Raw genomic sequence first — 18,622 nt, forward strand, 5'->3', positions numbered from 1 at the left:
GAAATATTCCCTATAGAAGGAGGTAAAGAGCCTGCCAATCTTTCATCTTGTAGGTTCAACATCAAGACTCTTTTGGTGTAATGGGTGCACATAACGCCTACCCTACCGCAGAAATGGACGGAATCATTCCATGAGCTAATGACATGGAGAGGATCTTGAGTGATCTTTTCTGGAAGTCGAGTAGCACCATGCAATCGGTTTCATTTCCAAGACTAGCGCTGGAGAGTGCTGCAGATCCCATACGCGTGCTCATGCATAAAAGAATCAAGCCATGAAAGAGTTTAACCAAACTCAGCCTATCGCCAGTAGTACATGCATGCTCCATCCTCACCAAAATACAAATCGCAAATAAGAAACTCTTTTTTATTTATTTATTTATTTTTTCTCTCTTTTGGTTGTGAAATTAGAAATCAAGTTTTGTTACTCGAATGCATACGAAACACAAATACACGATATATCTTATCACATAGAACATAATCTTGATTTAATTATAGTCAATAACTTGGGAGGAAACCGAAAATAGTCCACAGCTCCCATCGTGTCTAGCAAAGGAATTTGAAGAGCAAATTAGTCTTTGTCCTCACAGTCAAGTTGGGTGTAATTACAGGCCCTACCTCTCTGGAATCAACGACTGGTTGATTGCATGATGATGACTTAACTAAGATTTACGTGTTTGAAGGGTTCAAATGGTTTTCTAATTGATGAAGAGTAAACTAAGATTTATGTGGTCATTGAGCCTCAGTTTTGTCCTTGTTCAAATGACCCAAAAGAAAAGTAGAAATTGAAGCATTTTGAGATGGCTAGCTAGTAAATGTGAGGACCACAGAGAGTAAGCTCCCATCTAGCCAAGACTTGGAATACCAAATTCGATCCATATCTATCGATGCCTCCTTGTTCTCACACTCAAGGTGTTTGTTGATGTGGACTTATTTTCTATACCTGCAGGGCCTACCATTCAATTCATACCTTCGCTTGGCACACTTTCCTTCCTTTGCCAATTGCTGGAGTGTGATTTTTAACGTAGACATCCACAATTATCTGCTAACTTTAGAAAAACAATTAAACAAATGCCCTTCTTAGTTCAAACAATACATGGGCCATCTTTCAAAGATTAAAGCACTAATTACTTTATTAGTTAAGTCTCATCGGTCATCCCAAAGTGCTTTACAAACATTTGAGCATTGTTATATCTCATGTACTCTAATCTCTAGCTGATAATATGCAAAAAAAAAAAAAAAAAAAAAAAAAAAAAACTAGCAAGGGCCATGGAAAAATAACAATCAAATGCGTAAAATATTATTAGTGATCAAATTTGGATTAATTACCAACAAGTTTTGAAATGATAAGTTACTTCGGAACTTAAACTAAACATCTAAAACGAAAACCCCTTAATAGTATGATGTAAAATAGATGGCAAAGCGGATCGAAGAGCAGCTCGGAAGACGCAAAATTGATAGCAAGGCTGGCAGAATGCAGGTCTGGTCATCGGTATCGTAATAGAGCCTATAATATGTTGTTTTGAAGAGAACGATGCAATTTTGGCTAAAATCCTTCATTTACTATTCCAAAAAAGCGTTATAAGTTTAGGGATAGTTTTAGAACTTTGTTAGTTGTTTGTTTTATTTTCTATTTGAACATTAGGGTCTGGTTTTATGTTTGGAACGTACACTGCTCATTATCAATCAAATGTGAGTTTACTCTCTTTCTTCCTAGTGAATTCTAGGGTTGCTAGTTTTCTGGCGAAGGATTGTCGTTTGATTCTCCTTATTATATCATGTTGCGACATAGTATCACACAATTGCCGGACCACATATTTCATATTAGGGAGAAATTTTCTCAGTGTGACCATCACACCATAAGGTTACCAATTCGTTCATGTTATAAGACACGTGCATCTGTGTGAGTGTGAAATTGAAAAAGTAATAACATCCACAACAAACGACAAATCTAAAGGATGTCTTGTTTGAAGTTTTAGCTTCCAGATAGAAATAAAGAACACTCAAGATGAAATATGTGGTGAAATATGTGGTGCCTGTGAGATATGTGTGACACAAAAAATAATCTGAAAAATCATGGACCTGACACGTGGACTTTTACTTGAAGAAGACAAAAATACCTTCATTAAATTAGTGAGGCCCGCATGATTATCCCCGCGGAGACGTCGACAATTGACCTTTGCGAATGGAGGGAGAATATAAGGGGGGACCCTTAGTTTCCTAAAGCTACTCATAAGGGAATGGGCGTAGTCTGCCTGCTCAGTTGATTACAACCTCATCAAACTCTCCTGTCCATGGCAAGGAGAAAAGTCAAAGGCATTAAAGATATGATTAATCACTGAATCCTATCTTTATTACTGACCTAATTGTAAATCAACTCAATCGAGTAAGGAATCACAATTGTTGGAACCAAGTTTACACTAGAAGGTGGAGATGCTCAAATTCGTGTACCTATAAAAGAAGAAACAACCGTAAGCAAGCCAAAGACTGGTAGGTGGAGATGCTTATTGGGGCGCTGTTGGAAAGAAATATCCTCATTCATCCTCATTATGCTTCAAAACACCTAATCTAGAGTGCATTACATCTCAATGTGCTCAATGAGTTAATTCACCAAGGGGGGCTGCTACGTGAGGGTGTCGGCCAAGGTACATCATATTTAAGCCCAGATAGGTCAAATCACCCAAAAATAGGGCGAGAAATCCACCAGTTCAATCATCGATTCGCGGGTCAAGCCAACAAGTTCGATCGAACTAGTTTGGAGCTCAAGAGCTATTTCAGAGGCGCGATCACTGATGCAGGCATAGGCCACTATGTAGGCCAACCCGTTTGGTTGGCTGTTGGGTTAGGCGCTGCCCGCTGAGCTTACTGGGCTTGGGCTTGCTCCTCGGCTACTGGAGCATTATCAGGCATGTCGCGCCTAAGCCTGCGTTGTGGCTTAGGCTGGGCCAATACGGATTGGGTGTCAAACTCAGCATATGGGCTTGTAGGTTGGGCTATTGCTACGGAGGTCTATTGTGGTGGCAAGGGGCCTCTAGCAGCTGTGCGTAACTGCGATGAGCGATGATGCAGGGCTACTTCAGGGTCTCCTTCTCCAGTCTATGTCCAGGCACATTGGGCTTAACGTTTGTTGTGGTTTCTGGATTTTCAGCCATATTTTCCTTCCTTTAGTCATGTGAATCAAGGAATTTAAAATTTAAAGATTGGGAGCACCTAGAAAAATTCAAAAGGGTGAAGTTCTGAAAGGAATTGCAAGAACTTCTTCAAGAATTAAACCAGGACCTCAATGAATCACCAATTTGTGTAGCAAAAATCCGTCATCTTTAGTCTTGACGAATTTGCATGTACAGAATAATTAAACACCTTTGATCAAAGACACCAAAAAAAAGCCACGTGCACACAAAGTGGGGGAGGGGGTTCGGCCAATGGATCTTCGATGCCTACGACAGTTTCTCTGAAAAAAGAAAGAGTTTAGGCATAATTACATAGCAAAAGTTTACCAGAAATTAGTGGAAATTTGGGTATTTATAGGGAAATGTGGCCGACCATAGGGAAAGGGATCTTGCGCCATGTGTAGGCGACTAGTTGGCCAAGGTGTCCTATGTTGGATGGAGGAGAGAATTATCCCGAATATATTATTTAATTAACAATGTCTTGGAATTATCTCGTGGAATCTCTGAGTGGATTTGATTGTGATTCCTTGCCTGATGATTTGGTCTTCAATAAGGAAAGTTTTAAAGATATTTGGTTATTATCCCTATCTTTAATACCTTTGACTTTTCTCCTTGCAATGGGCAACGAAGTTTTTGAGATCGTAGTCAGCAGCTTAGCTCTTCAAGCGGGTTGCACGTGGAATAAATGTGGGCATCGCCAATTTAGAAAGAGCATTGTCCTCAGTTACAAATAGAAGTCCACGTGCGAGCCTCATAATTTTTTTGATTATTTTTGGCTCCATATATACGAAACACTATATATGATCATACATAACATAATCTTGATTGAATTATAGCTAGTGATTACGAGGAGACCAAAAGTAGTCCACATCTCCTATTGTGTCTAGCAAGGAATTGGAATATCAAATTAGTTTGCAGCTCTAGTAGGTTTTTGCCCTCGGCCGCGGGTTTGTTGTCTTAAAATGGTTGTCTCCTTCAGTGTGTCTTTGTGAACTCTTTGACATGTGTCCTTATAGGTAATAGAGCATCGGCGCTGTTAAAATCTCATAAAGTCCTATATTAAAGCATAATGGAATAATCTCATAAAGTCCTCGTGCCTTCTAAAACCACCTCGCAATCTCTTCCTCCTTATCATCCAAGTCGATCGTCGTTGGTCCACCATTTCCTCATCCTCCTCCTCTTCCTCCACATCACCAAAAGGAAACATATTATCACTGTACTGTCTCTTCCCTGTCTCACCGCACAACTTGGAAAGCTAATCTAATTAATTCCATCGAACATCATTGAACCCATAGTCGTTGTATGTCTGTTGACCCTAAACATTATAAACCTGCCTATGTGAAGCATAGACCGAGTAATTATGAGTTAACTATGTCTTTCTTGTGAATGAGGGTGTGCCAACTTGCTACCGTGATCGGTTGGTAGCTCATTGTGAGGCTAAGTCCATCCTCCTCTCCCTTAGTGTAGATAATATAGGTTGTTAAAAAAAAAGTAATATTATTATATCAAGCCCTTTATCTAAAGGGGTCTTCAGTTATGGGCCCCATTTCACATCTAACTTCAATGATCCAAACGATTTATTTTTCAAGTTACACTTCATTAATCATCCTTGCAAAAAATTGGCAAAATCGGAAATGTTTGAGGTATCTAATTGAGGTCAAAGAAATTGATAAACACTGTGTTCTAAGAAACATTGAAATTTTGATCAAGACAATCAATTGGGTAAACGGTTTCGAGATTAAATTACCATTTTGCAAGGATGATCTACGAGTGAAGACCTGAAAAATAAACGTTTTGGATCGTTGAAGTTCAGGCTTTGCAGACGAACAATTTCTTCAGGAATTTCACCACGAAAGCTGTTGCTTCCTAGGTTGATTCTAGTAAGATAAGAAAGATTTCCTATAGAAGGAGGTAAAGAGCCTGTCAATTTCTGATCTTGCAGGTTCAACATGAAGACTCTTTTGGTGTAATGGTTGCACGTAACGCCTACCCAACCGCAGAAATGGACGGATTCATTCCATGAGCTCATGGCATGGAGAGGATCTTGAGTGATGCTTTTCTTGAAGTTGAGTAGCGCCATGCGATCAGTTTCATTTCCAAGACTAGTGCTGGAGAGTGCTGCAGATCCCATACGCGTGCTCATGCATAAAAGAATGAAGCCATGAAAGAGTTTAAACAAACTCAGCCTGCCTTCAGTAGTACGTGCATGCTCCATCCTCACCAAAATATAGATTCCAAATAAGAAACTCTGTTTTTCTCTCTTTTGGCTGTGAAATTAGAAATCAAGTTTCGTTTACACGAATGCATACGAAACACAAATACATGATATATCTTATCACATAGAACGTAATCTTGATTGAATTATAGCCAGTGATTGTGAGAAGACCGAAAATAGTCCGCAACTCCCACCGTGTCTAGCAAGGGATTGGAAGAGCAAATACTGTAGCTACCAGGTCTTCCTTTTAGGATTGTTTTTGTAAGAAACACTTTTGCTCATAAAGACTTACTAAAAGTACTTCATTAGAAACAAGTTGAAACATAAAAGGAAGAAATAAGAAACCAAGTTTCTTTTACACGAATGCATAAGAAACAAGATTTTATGACCATATTGTCTAGCAAGGTGTTGGAAGACCAAATTAGTACATGAAAGAAAGAAAGAAAAAAACCCTTCTTTGTGGTAGTGTTGGAAAAATTTGAGTGGGACGGACAAAAAATTCAAACAATTATGAAACTTTTTATGAGTGTGAGAAGTGGATGCATAAGAAGTGGATGCATTCATGGAAGGAGACATATTTGGAGGCATCATATTCATCATATTAGACATATGAGAAGGAACCATGTTCATCATGGAAGGCATAGGATTCATATACTGAGGCTGCATAGAACCAGGAAAAACACCATTCATGGCAATCATCTGTGACTGATTGTTTCTTTCTTTATTTCTGTAAAAGCATGTTTTTGCAATATGATTATTCCTGTCACAAATTTGGCATTTCTCAGAATCAGAATCAACATTTCTATATATGCAAGTAGCAGCGCTATGACCTTGCTGATTGCATAACTGACAAGTGACATTAGACGATGAAGCACCATTATTGATCTGAGATGGATTACCAAGAATTCCAAGAGCATAGTCATGAACAACTGGTTTGGAATTATAATACCTCTGGCCTTGATTGTTGTACTACTTTTGCCCTTGATTATATGCAGCTTTGCCTTTACCCTTATACTGGGACTTATTCCACCATTGTAGAATTGAGATTGTTCAGAATTCTCATGAAAGCCATTTGAGTTCTGAAATCTAGAATTGATAGACCCTTGATATGCAGAAGATGAAGCCCCAAAGTTGGAATCTTGATTTTTAACCATCATTGCAGTAGGAAATGAACTGCAAGAATTGCTCTCAATTGTTGCTTCCTCTGCAAGTAACTGAGCACGAAACTCTTTAAGTGCAATTGCCTTCTCTCGTCCTCAAATTACGCACCTGAAGGTGTTGTATTCAGCAGGAAGGCCATTAAGTGCCAAGATTACAAAATCTTCATCTTCAAACTTAACTCCAGCCACAGCAAGGTAACCCCTTGCTTCTTTGATGCGTTGCAGATACGCATTCACATAATCATACCCTTTCTTGATTGTTTGAAGATCGGACTTTAGTTGAAAAATAGAAGTCTTGCTAACAGTAGAGAACTGTTCTTGGAGACGCACCCATAAGTCTCTTGCACTTGTACTTCCAACTGCACAAGAGATAACCATAGAAGACAAGGTTGCAATAATGAGTTGCATCAAAGCCCTGTCATGCATCTTCCAAACCTTATAATCATCAAATTCAATTCTTGGACCCGACCCAGTAGAAGCAACCTCAGAGTCGCTGGAGCAAGAAGATGAAAACTGAGAAGGGCACAGATTTGTACCATCAACAAAATCCATGATCCCATATCCTGCAAGCATCAACTTCATCTGAAATTGCCATTGAAGATAGTTGGTATCATCTAACTTAACAGAACCCGATGTTGAAACCAACGAAATCCACCCAGTGATTGGGGACTGCAAGATTTGCAGTTGATTAGCAGTGACCATGTTGAAAAAATTTCTTTGAGGAATAAGAACAAACACTTGGCAGGCAAGAATTTGTAGAGGAAAGATCGTAGAGACGGGCAAGAATCAAGAACCCAGAAATCGCAGAGAACACAGAATCTCAGAGAAGTAGACGTAGAAATGTAGCGGAAGCACGAGAAACCAGAATCGAAGAAGCTTACAATCTAAGCTTTAATGGCGAGTGATACGATGTCAAACATGGTGTAGAAACATGAAGAACTAAGAAGAAAGAAGAAGAAGGAGATACTCAAAGAGGAAGAAAGCACTTTTATCGTATATTTTCTTAATAGTCAATTTCACACTCTTTTCAGACTTATATAGTCTTATCTTCTTACAACAAGCTCAATTGTATCCTAATCTTTACAGTTAGGACTAACAAACTCTTGTAATCTAACCACTCTAATATTGACAGATGTCACAATCTAAAGGATTCTGTTATATACTCTAACACACCACAGAGGCTATCTTTTAACTACCGTATCATCACGGGAACTATTAATCTAATTAAGCCAATATTATATAATTGCAAGGTCATGTAATTCAAATGGCACAGGAAACGGATATTCAGCTCCCTGTGCTCCTCGTGAAGTGTTGGAAAGCACTCCTGATCAACGTCACAACCCAAATTGTTTGATTTTCCATCAACAAGAACATCAAAGCCTGGGTAGGATTCCCACCGTTCCTCTGGCACAGGAACATCCTCGTCTTTCTTTGAACCAGTGGCAGAGAGCAAACAACACAGACGCTGGATATGATTTTGCTGACTAAAAGAGACACTGTTGCAGTCGAGCAGGACGAGGAGAGAGTGAGAGTGGTTTGGTGGTGTGATTTTGTTGGATAGCAGAGAGCAAAGGAAGCGGAGGGAGGGCATGGTTGTCCCACGGTTATTTGGGGTCTCGCTAAAGCGTCCTAGCAAAGGAGTTTGTCGATGCTGAGTCCCATCAACATACTCCAAACGTAAAACTCAAATTTTAGGTTCTAAATTTACTTCAGCTACCTTTGGTACTCTGTTCGCATCAGCTTGGTGTGAATCGTTCGATCTGACATCTCTTTGGATCTATTTTCCTATCTGCTGATCAGAGGTTGCGATGCCTAAGAGCAGATGGCGGGATAGGTTGGAGAAAAATGGGCGTGATTCTTCTTTGGCAAAGTCCGACTAATAATACCAAGATTTTGGAGTGAATAATTAAGCGGGTGTGAGCAGTATTAAAATGGTGGGGCCAGATTAAATAATCCGGTGCTTATTAGAGTAGTTTCACCGTGGGCTATTGCCTAGTGGACTGGCTTTGGAACAGGGCAGATAGCTAGAGGAAGATGTCCAGCATGTGATGGCGATGGAGTCCAAGCGGGCCCAAGGAAGAGGCCCGTCATGAGTTGCCAACCCGAGAGCCTGAAGGCAATGTGACAAAAGGCTGACGTCAGGGCGACGTCAGCCATAATATAAAATTAATAAAAATATAAAATATTAATAAAATGTAAAAAAATAATAAAAAAAGTAAAAAAAAAAAATTAAAAAATTTAAAAAATGTAAAACCCAGATCACGATCCCCCTCCTTCTACTCGCGCGCCCAGATCGCACGATTTGGGATTTGTTTTTGGGGGGGGGGGGGCGAAGAGAGAGAGAGAGAGAGAGAGAGTTTGGCTAGGGAGCGGGGAAGATCGGGACCGTTGATGGGGGCTGAGCTGGATGGATGGGATGGTGAAGATGGAGGAAGAGAGGCGGCAGTGAGGTGGTGAAGGAAGGTTTGGGTGCTTTGGGCCGGGGGGAGGGATTTGGGTGTGGGTGGTTTTTTTTGGTTTTTTGGGTTTTTTTTAATATTTAATTAATTAATTTTTTTTAATAAAAAGTGGTACAATAAAACCGATTAAAAATCATATCCGAAATTACAAATAAAATTATTTTGTATTATTTAAAAAAATTACTAATATTTTATTGCCTATTGCTAGGGCTATTCAGTCAGTGTAGGGATGGAGATGCAAAAGGTAGTTACTACTCATTAAGAGCAGTTACTGTTTACTGAGTGGATTAAATAGTGAATAGCCCGGGGGGCCTTAGCAACGATGGAACTGCTCTTAATACAAAATTTACTAAACACCGATTTCGTATTATTAGTATTATCCGATGGTCATATACAACGTGCCAAACGAGGCTTTAGTGGCATTTAGTCTCATTATAAGCGAACAATTCAAGTATTATACAGTTGCAACGACCTTGTAATTCAAATGGTTAAGAATATTCACTTTTGCACTTGGTGTTTTATAATGCATTTATTCTCCCGCAACACTTGAGTAAAAAGAAAAATAGTACTCTCGATGCCTATGGTTACTTCGACGAACATACAAAATTTATTTATTTATTACGTGCACCGTTAGAGTCCGCATGATAGAATTTCCATACATTGTACTTGTTTAGCTTCACTTGCGCCTTCTCATAGAAGACTATTCATTCTTTTGGGCTAAGCTTAAGACAGCTCAAACCTGGCTTTCCCCAAGCCTAATATAATGAAGGAAAAGCAACAGCCCACTATTAGCTTACCAGGGGCAAAATTTATAATTTCGCTACAATTACGGGCACTTCTCAAATTCCTCTTTTTCAAAACGACAACCACCAAAGAACAAAATGTGGAAGCTCGGTCTCTGTCGTGCTACAATCACGTCCAACGTCGCCGCCCGTATGGCCGTGGCGCAGAACCGCACCCTCCCTTCGGTCCTCTGCGAACCGGCGAGACGGTTCTCGACGAAAGCGGAGAACCCAACTCAAGACTCCGCCGTCTGATCAGCCTCGGGAGCCTTCGCCTTCCGATCAGATGCACGACGCCTCACACCGATCGATCCATTTCTTGAACACCAACATCAGGTATAATAAACTGACCTGCCGACTGCCGCAGACATTTTTCATTTCCATAAGTTAGGGTTTACGGTTTTTGTGATTAATTTCAAATGGTGAATGTGGTAATGTGTATATATGATATTTTCAGGTTTGGCGTATGGGAAGCTGCTCGGAATCTCGAGGAATACGCTGAAGAACGATGTCGTGAATATGCTGGAAGGCTGTAATTTGAGACTGGAGGATGTTAAACTTGATTACAGTCGAGCCTTCACGCCGATGGGAATGTAAATTGCGTATTCTCTATTAATTGATAATTTGTTATGCAATGCAATAGATAAATTTGATTAGATGCTACAAAATTGTTTGGTTGATGATTTGGGTATGCATTTTGGTTGTTAGGGTAATGCAGTTCCAGTCATGGAAAGCTTTTGTAATGCAGCTAAGGTGATTTCCAGGATGGGCCCCTGTATAAATTGGAGAGGGTAATGGTGTCATGGATTTTATGATAGGATATGATTGTTGTGCGCCTATTTTGTGTTGTAGTGTGCTGATTCTGGGTTTGTGAATGACAGGCTAACCGATTGCAGTGGGACAATCTTCCTTCCTATGATGGAAAAAGTGTAAGTCAAGGTTTTCTATTGTATGCTAATTATTTTTTTAATGAAATGTTTGATCAAGTTGGTCATGTTTGGAGTTGGTCTTCATGCAACAAAATTGCTTGCTTTGTGGAATGGACTAAGTAGTAAGACATGATTGATGCCTTAAAACACTGATAACATTTTCATCCTGAGAGTGCCATATATTTGGCTTTCAAGGCTGAACCTAATGAATTCAAATTCTTCTGTTTAAGTAGGGTTTTTTGATCTGGATAGCACATAAATATTACCTGGATACAGTTGCTTCTTTGTGAAAACGGAATCGCTGGAACTATTATGTGGCAACCTAGTGAATTTTTGTTTTAGTATGTTTGCATGAGCCTTCGCAAGAAAGTGAGTAACTGAGGCTGGCATATGTATTGAGTCTATTGATCGAACAGAAACAGGCTCCATATGTTCATATGCAGATCAATTCCTCGTATTTTGGAGTTATTATTTCCCCTATGTCAAGTATATGCCATCAATATTTGAATGTAATCCAATACACTTTATTGATTTGCATCAGTGAACTCGGGATGAAGATAACAGAGTCATAGACTTCATTGAAAATTAACCATTAACAAATGAAACATTCTTTCCTTATTCTACTATATGAAATGCTGAGTTCAACCTTACATGATGTCACACAAATTTGATACATATAATATCCTTATTCAAATGATTTCTTGCACACAAACATGAGACAACGTTAATTTTACAACAAACTTAACCTCACATTTATCAGTCCCGTTATCCTAGATCTTGTGGTTGAAAAAAATTGTGGTCACCCACCATTCGATCTTAAGTCCTCCATTGTTGGATTAAGATCGAAAGGTGGTTAATCACAATTTTCTTGCGCAACAGTGTCTACGAGAACGGGACTCACATTTATATTTCTAGCATGTACCTCTTAATTGAGATATGATTCTCTAATTTTCTTCAATTTGTTGACAACAACATCCATAAGCATCCGCTCTGGCGGTGATATTGCAGAGCAAGAGAGTCCAATTTGAATGACTGCAACTGAGCATTCCTCCAACCTTCTTGCTTCAAGTCGGCTGCCATCTACATCTCCACATTCAATGAGCAATGAAGGGTCAACTATGTCCATGGCATGGTCAGGCATCGCTATGGTAGCGAACTGGCGAATGCTTTGACCATCGTTGAACATGTCATCTGTAGGTTTTCTTCCTGTGAATATTTCTAGCAACAATATTCCAAAGCTATAAATATCTCCAAAGATGGAAACTTGACCTCCCATGCCATACTCTGCCATTCAATACTTACATTAGGACTTAATTTGGCCTAGTGATAAGTTATTAGGAAGAGAAAACATTGGAAGTGATAGAAACTCATACCTGGAGGAATGTAACCTATCGAACCCTTTAACTCGGTTGACATGGTTTGACTTTGAGATGGATCATCAGACTCTGCCAAGAGGAACCTTGCTAAACCAAAGTCACCAACGTGAGCTACCATATCTTCGTCAAGAAGAACATTACTTGGCTTCATATCACAATGAACAATTGAAGTTTCACAACAGTGGTGGAGATAATCCAATGCTAAAGCAACATCAATTGCAATATTGAGTCTTTGGATAAGGCTCAATCTCTTGCTTTGAGATTGCTCATCATGTCTTGGATGCAACCACATATCTAGGCTTCCATTCACCATGTACTCGAAAACTAGACTTTTGAAATCTTGACCCTGATTGTCAATGCTTGAGCATGCAGTTATGACCTTGAGAAGATTACGGTGTCTTATGCTTCTCAAAGCTTTGCATTCATCCATAAAACTCTTGGATGCTCCTTGTTGTTGAAGGTTTAATACCTTTACTGCAACTAGAGTTCCATCACCGGGGGCTACTCCTTTGTAAACAGAACCAAAACTTCCTGAACCAATCAAATTTTCCCTAGAGAACCCGTTAGTGGATTCAACAAGTTCTGAGTAAGAGACTCCTGATTTCCAATCTTTATAAGAACATGAAGTTGTAGGTATACCTCTTCGTTTTTTAAGCATTGAGCAAGCAACAATGAAGCAAGACATAGCAATTATGAAGGCAAGTGCACAAGCTACTGGGATGATTACTTTTCGGGCAAGTAGTCCTCGAGATGAATGAGGCTTTATGTTGGGGCAAGCAGGTAAATGTAATTTCGAGCTGCCACCACAAAGCTTAGGATTTCCAAGAATTGAGAGACCAGTTGCATTTGAAAAGATTCCTTCTTCAGGCATTTTACCCTCAAAATTGTTATATGAAAGGTTGAGATGCATAAGAAATCTATACTTGGTTAGAAATTCAGGAATCTGCCCGAATAAGTTATTGCGTGAAAGATCCATCTCTTCCAGGCTTCTTAAACTTTTAAGAGATTGAGGAATTATTCCTTGAAACTCATTACCTCCCAAATACAAACGCACCAACATAATACAACTTCCAATGCTTGGGGGAATTTCAGCTGATAAATTGTTTCTTGATAAATTTAGCTCTACTAGATTTACCAAAAGACCAACTTCAGATGGCACTGGACCTGTCAACTGGTTGTCTGACATTACCAAATAAATTGAAAGGGATGAAAGCCTAAAAATCTTTGTAGGTATGGTGCCTGTAAGATTGTTTCCAGAAAGGTCAAGTGCTAGTAGATGTTGGCAATCTCCTAGACTTGGTGGTATGTTTCCAGCAAATCTATTGTTGTATAGATAGAGTTCCGTCAATAAAGTCAAGTTACCTAGAGATGATGGGATTGGTCCAGAAAAATTGTTGTCGCCCAAACTTAACTCTTCCAATTTCTGAAGCTTCCCAATTTCTTTAGGGAGACTACCACTGAAATCGTTATTCTCCATTCCAATAACGGCCAAATTTACAAGATTTTCAATACCCAAGGGGATGCTTCCATGTATCAAATTTGTCCCCAGATAAAGATTTCTTAGTGTGGTAGAAAGGTTGGAAATGGATACGGGCAATTTTCCTCCAAATTGATTTTTGTAAAGATTCAACCACTCAAGACTAGTACAATTAGCCAAAAATTTGAGAAAATTCAGGTCGCCAGTTTTCCCACTTCCCAGCCTATTGCCATTAAGGTCTAGCTTAACTAAGCTTCGTAAGGATCCAAGATTTTCAGCAGGAATTGTTCCAGTAAGATCATTTTTAGCAAAGTCAAAAACTTCTAGTCTAGAAGCATTTGCCAATGATGCGGGAATATTTCCTGTGAATTTGTTGCCGCCACCGACAAATTTTTGGAGATTAGGAAGAGTAGTGCCGACATTTGGCGGTAGCTCTCCATGCAGTTGGTTTAGAACAACACCAAACAAGGATATGGAAGAAATATTATAGATTGAAGCAGGGATTATACCAGAGAGATTGTCTTCTTGAAGTGTGAATCTTCGCAATCTTGTTAGCCGCCCGAGCTCATTGGGTATGCTTCCTCGCAAGTTGTTATAGCTAAGATCAAAGTGATGCAGAGAAGAAAAGTTTCCTATCCAAGTCGGGATGGTTCCAGTGAGATTGTTATTATCAAACCCCATATGATTTAATTTCAACAAGGAACTGAGTTGGTTTGGAATTGACCCAATAAGCTCATTGTAACGAAACTCAATCGTCTTTAGTTGTGTACACTGGGATAAATTGGTTGGCATTTTCCCACTGAAGGAATTGTGAGACAAGTTGAGAAAGTGCAAGCTTTGCAGATGACCAATTTCTTGAGGAATCTCACCACGAAAGCTGTTGCTTCCTAGGTTGATTCTAGTAAGATAGGAAATATTTCCTATAGAAGGAGGTAAAGTGCCTGTCAATTTTTGATCTTGCAGGTTCAACATGAAGACTCTTTTGGTGTAATGGTTGCACGTAACGCCTACCCAACCGCAGAAATGGACGGATTCATTCCATGAGTTCATGACATGGAGAGGATCTTGAGTGATGCTTTTCTTGAAGTTGAGTAGCGCCATGCGATCGGTTTCATTTCCAAGACTAGTGCTGGAGAGTGCTGCAGATCCCATACGCGTGCTCACGCATAGAAGTATGAAGCCATGAAAGAGTTTAACCAAACTCAGCCTGCCTCCAGTAGTACGTGCATGCTCCATCCTCACCAAAATACAGATGGCAAATAATGAACTCTGTTTTTTCCTCGCTTTTGGCTGTGAAATTAGAAATCAAGCTTCGTTTACAGGAATGCATACGAAACACAAATACACGATATATCTTATCACATAGAACATAATCTTGATTGAATTATAGCCAGTGATTGTGAGGAGACCGAAAATAGTCTGCAGCTCCTAGGTCTTTGTCCTCGCAGTGCAATTGGGCATAATTACAGGCCCTACCTCTCTGGAATCAACGAGTGATTGATTGCTTGATGAAGACTTAACTAAGATTTACGTGTTCATTGAGCCTCAGTTTTGTCCTTGTTCAAATGACCCAAAAGAAAAGTACAGGGAAAAGTAGAACTTGAAGCATTTTGGACTTACAAGTTCCAAATGCACCTTTTAGGGATGTTGGAAGCAGTGTCCCCGTTACTCATAAGTTTTTCCTTTCAGGATTGTTTTTGTAAGAAACACTTCTACTCACAAAGACTTTTACTAAAAGTACTTTCATTAGAAAAAGTTCAATTTTTTATTTATTAAAATTCAATTGCTTTTATAATTTACTTGGAAGCATTTCTTGAACAAGCACCTTTTTACGAAGTATTTCTATGAGTCAAATGTATTTTATTTAATCAGAAACGCTTCTAATTGTCATAAAATGTTATTAGTCTTCCAAAAACAGTTCCAAACATCCCCTCAATCCACATCTGTCGATGGCTAATTGTTCTCACATTCAAGATGTTTGTTAATTTGGACTCATACTTATTTTCTATACCAGCAGGGCCTACCACTCAATTCATACCTTAGCATGGCACACTTTTCTTCCTTTGCCAATTGCTGGAGTGTGAATTTAACGTAGACATCCACAATTATCTGTTAACTTTAGAAATATAATTTTTTTAAAATGCCCTTCTTAGTTCGAACAATACATTGGCCATCTTTCAACGATTAAAGCACTAATTACTTTATTAGTTAAATCTCATCAGTGATCCCCAAGTGGTTTACAAACATTTAAGCATTGTTATATCTCAGGTACTCTAGTCTCTAGCTGCTAATCTGCCAAAAACTAGCAAGGGCCATGGAAAAGCGACAATCAAATGTGTAAAAGATTATTGGCGATCAAATATGGATTAATTACCAATAAGCTTTGAAATGATAACTTACGTTCGAACTTAAACTCAATCATTGAAGAGTAGCTCGGAAGATGCAAAACTGATTGTAAGGCTGGCAAAATGCAAGTCTCGTCATCAATATCGCAGCAGAGCCTATAATATGTCGTTTTGAAGAGAACAATGCAATTTTTGCAAAAATCCATCGTTTACTATTCCAAAACAGCGTTTTAAGTTTTAGGGATACTTTTAGAATTTTGTTAATTGTTTGTTTTATTTCCTATTTGAACACTAGGGTTTGGTTTTATGTTTTGAACATATAAATACATCTTATTGGTGTAAGGATTTATGCTTCTTCTCAATCGAACGTGAGTTACTCTCTCGTTTTTCCTAGTGAATTCTAGGTTGCTAATTGTTTTCTAGATAAGGATTGTCGTCACAGTATCACACAATTGTTTGCACTGGGACAAATTGGTTGGAATTTTCCCGCTGAAGGAACTGTGAGGCAAGTTGAGAATGTGCAGGCTTTGCAGACGACCAATTTCTTCACGAATTTCACCACGAAAGCTGTTGCTGACTAGGTTGATTCTAGTAAGATAGGAAATATTCCCTATAGAAGGAGGTAAAGAGCCTGCCAATTTTTCATCTTGTAGGTTCAACATCAAGACTCTTTTGGTGTAATGGGCGCACATAACGCCTACCCTACCGCAGAAATGGACGGAATCATTCCATGAGCTAATGACATGGAGAGGATCTTGAGTGATCTTTTCTGGAAGTCGAGTAGCACCATGCAATCGGTTTCATTTTCAAGACTAGCGCTGGAGAGTGTTGCAGATCCCATACGCGTGCTCATGCATAAAAGAATGAAGCCATGAAAGAGTTTAACCAAACTCAGCCTATCGCCAGTAGTACATGCATGCTCCATCCTCACCAAATTAGTCTTTGTCCCACCGTGTCTAGCAAAGGAATTTGAAGAGCAAATTAGTCTTTGTCCTCACAGTCAAGTTGGGTGTAATTACAGGCCCTACCTCTCTGGAATCAACGACTGGTTGATTGCATGATGATGACTTAACTAAGATTTACGTGTTTGAAGGGTTCAAATGGTTTTCTAATTGATGAAGAGTAAACTAAGATTTATGTGGTCATTGAGCCTCAGTTTTGTCCTTGTTCAAATAACCCAAAAGAAAAGTAGAAATTGAAGCATTTTGAGATGGCCAGCTAGTAAATGTGAGGACCACAGATAGTGAGCTCCCATCTAGCCAAGACTTGGAAGACCACATTCGATCCATATCTATCGATGCCTCCTTGAGAAATGAACGATCTCAGTTGAATTGAGAAAATATTACTTTTGCTTACTTACCAATCTGATAGATTTAAAATCGAAATTCTCAGTGCTGGATTTAGCTGTGGATAAGATGTTCTTCTACTCAATTTATTTATATTTCGTATTATAAGCGATATTACTTTTATAAAACTATACTAAACGAAAGAATTTGAATTTGAATCTGAAACACAATAAGTTGAAGAAAAAATCTCTTATCAACTTATCAATCCACCACTTTCACAAGTATCCTTTTAAAAAAACTATTGACAAAATAATCTTTGCCTTACAAATTTGTACTCAAACTGATTTTTAAGGAGCAAGAGGGTGAATAATAAAATGCAATATTTGATTGCTACAAGAAAAAGCATGTGTTGAGATCCAACCCCGCCAGCTGTGGTAAGCATATCAAATTTCCCCTCAACTTTTGACATATGATATAATATTGGGACCCTATAATATTTGATTGGTCTCATTAACTAAACTAATAGAGAAATTCCCTCCAACCAAAAAAATAAAAAAATAAAAAAACTAATAGAGATTAGATTCTGGTCCCTAATCACCCTTTCTCTATGACTGAAACTTTGTTGAATTTTAGTTTTTTGATCGAAGTCTCTGGACTTTTTACACTTCATTATTTTACTATTCACATATTTCATGTTAGTTTTTTTTTTTTTTTTTTTATTTACAAAAAAAAAAAAATAATTTATAAATTCTCTCTTATATCACTCATTTTCACGAGAAAAATAATTGGAGATGATTGTAACAAAACTCCCAGATATTAGTCACCCAATTCAAGCTATTCCATTTTTTATTTTTACCTTTGCATTCAAATTCATCAATATTATCGTGAATATGTATCGTCAATTATTTCACCGAAATTTGAGTCGTACTCATATTTAACCCCACAAGTGTTCATTTTGACAATTTGTATTTGAATATGCGTGCGTTTTGTTTTAGATTATATTTGAGTTTACGAAAACTTCTGGTATGAACAAGTGTTTGTAAAAATGCTTCAATAAGTTGTTTCCCCTTTATAAGGCCAGGCGTGGGTACAATCTTATTGCATTGGGTACATTTTCTTGTTAGCAAATCTGGTGACTGGGAAACCAATTTTTTAATTTGGGTACAAACTAGCTAATCAGGTAAATATAAATATTGATGCATTTGAGTGCAAACATAAATACCAAAAGATTTTTGCAGTCATTTGGGATTAAAAAGGCATAAGAAACCAGATTTTAATGACCAGAGTGTCTAGCAAGGTGTTGGAAGACCAAATTAGTCGATGAAAGAAAGAAAAAAAACCTTCTTTGTGGTAGTGTTGGAAAAATTTGAGTGGGGACGGACAAAAAATTCAAACAATTATGAAATCTTTTGTGAGTGTTGGAATAT

At 38.5% G+C, this 18,622-nt stretch overlaps 1 long non-coding RNA gene and 1 pseudogene across 1 annotated transcript; one reads left to right on the forward strand and one right to left on the reverse strand.

Annotated features, from left to right (window-relative positions):
* Positions 1-9,877: 9,877 nt before the first annotated feature.
* LOC137745681 (uncharacterized) lies at positions 9,878-11,281 on the forward strand. The gene is made up of 4 exons (XR_011069707.1): positions 9,878-10,118; positions 10,240-10,375; positions 10,491-10,573; positions 10,664-11,281. It is a non-coding gene; the product is annotated as an uncharacterized lncRNA (long non-coding RNA).
* A 200-nt stretch (positions 11,282-11,481) lies between these two features.
* On the reverse strand, positions 11,482-15,703 carry LOC137745680 (probable LRR receptor-like serine/threonine-protein kinase At3g47570; annotated as a pseudogene).
* Positions 15,704-18,622: the final 2,919 nt, after the last annotated feature.

Source organism: Pyrus communis, chromosome 9, assembly GCF_963583255.1.
Source record: "Pyrus communis chromosome 9, drPyrComm1.1, whole genome shotgun sequence".
Classification (NCBI taxonomy): Eukaryota; Viridiplantae; Streptophyta; class Magnoliopsida; order Rosales; family Rosaceae; genus Pyrus; species Pyrus communis.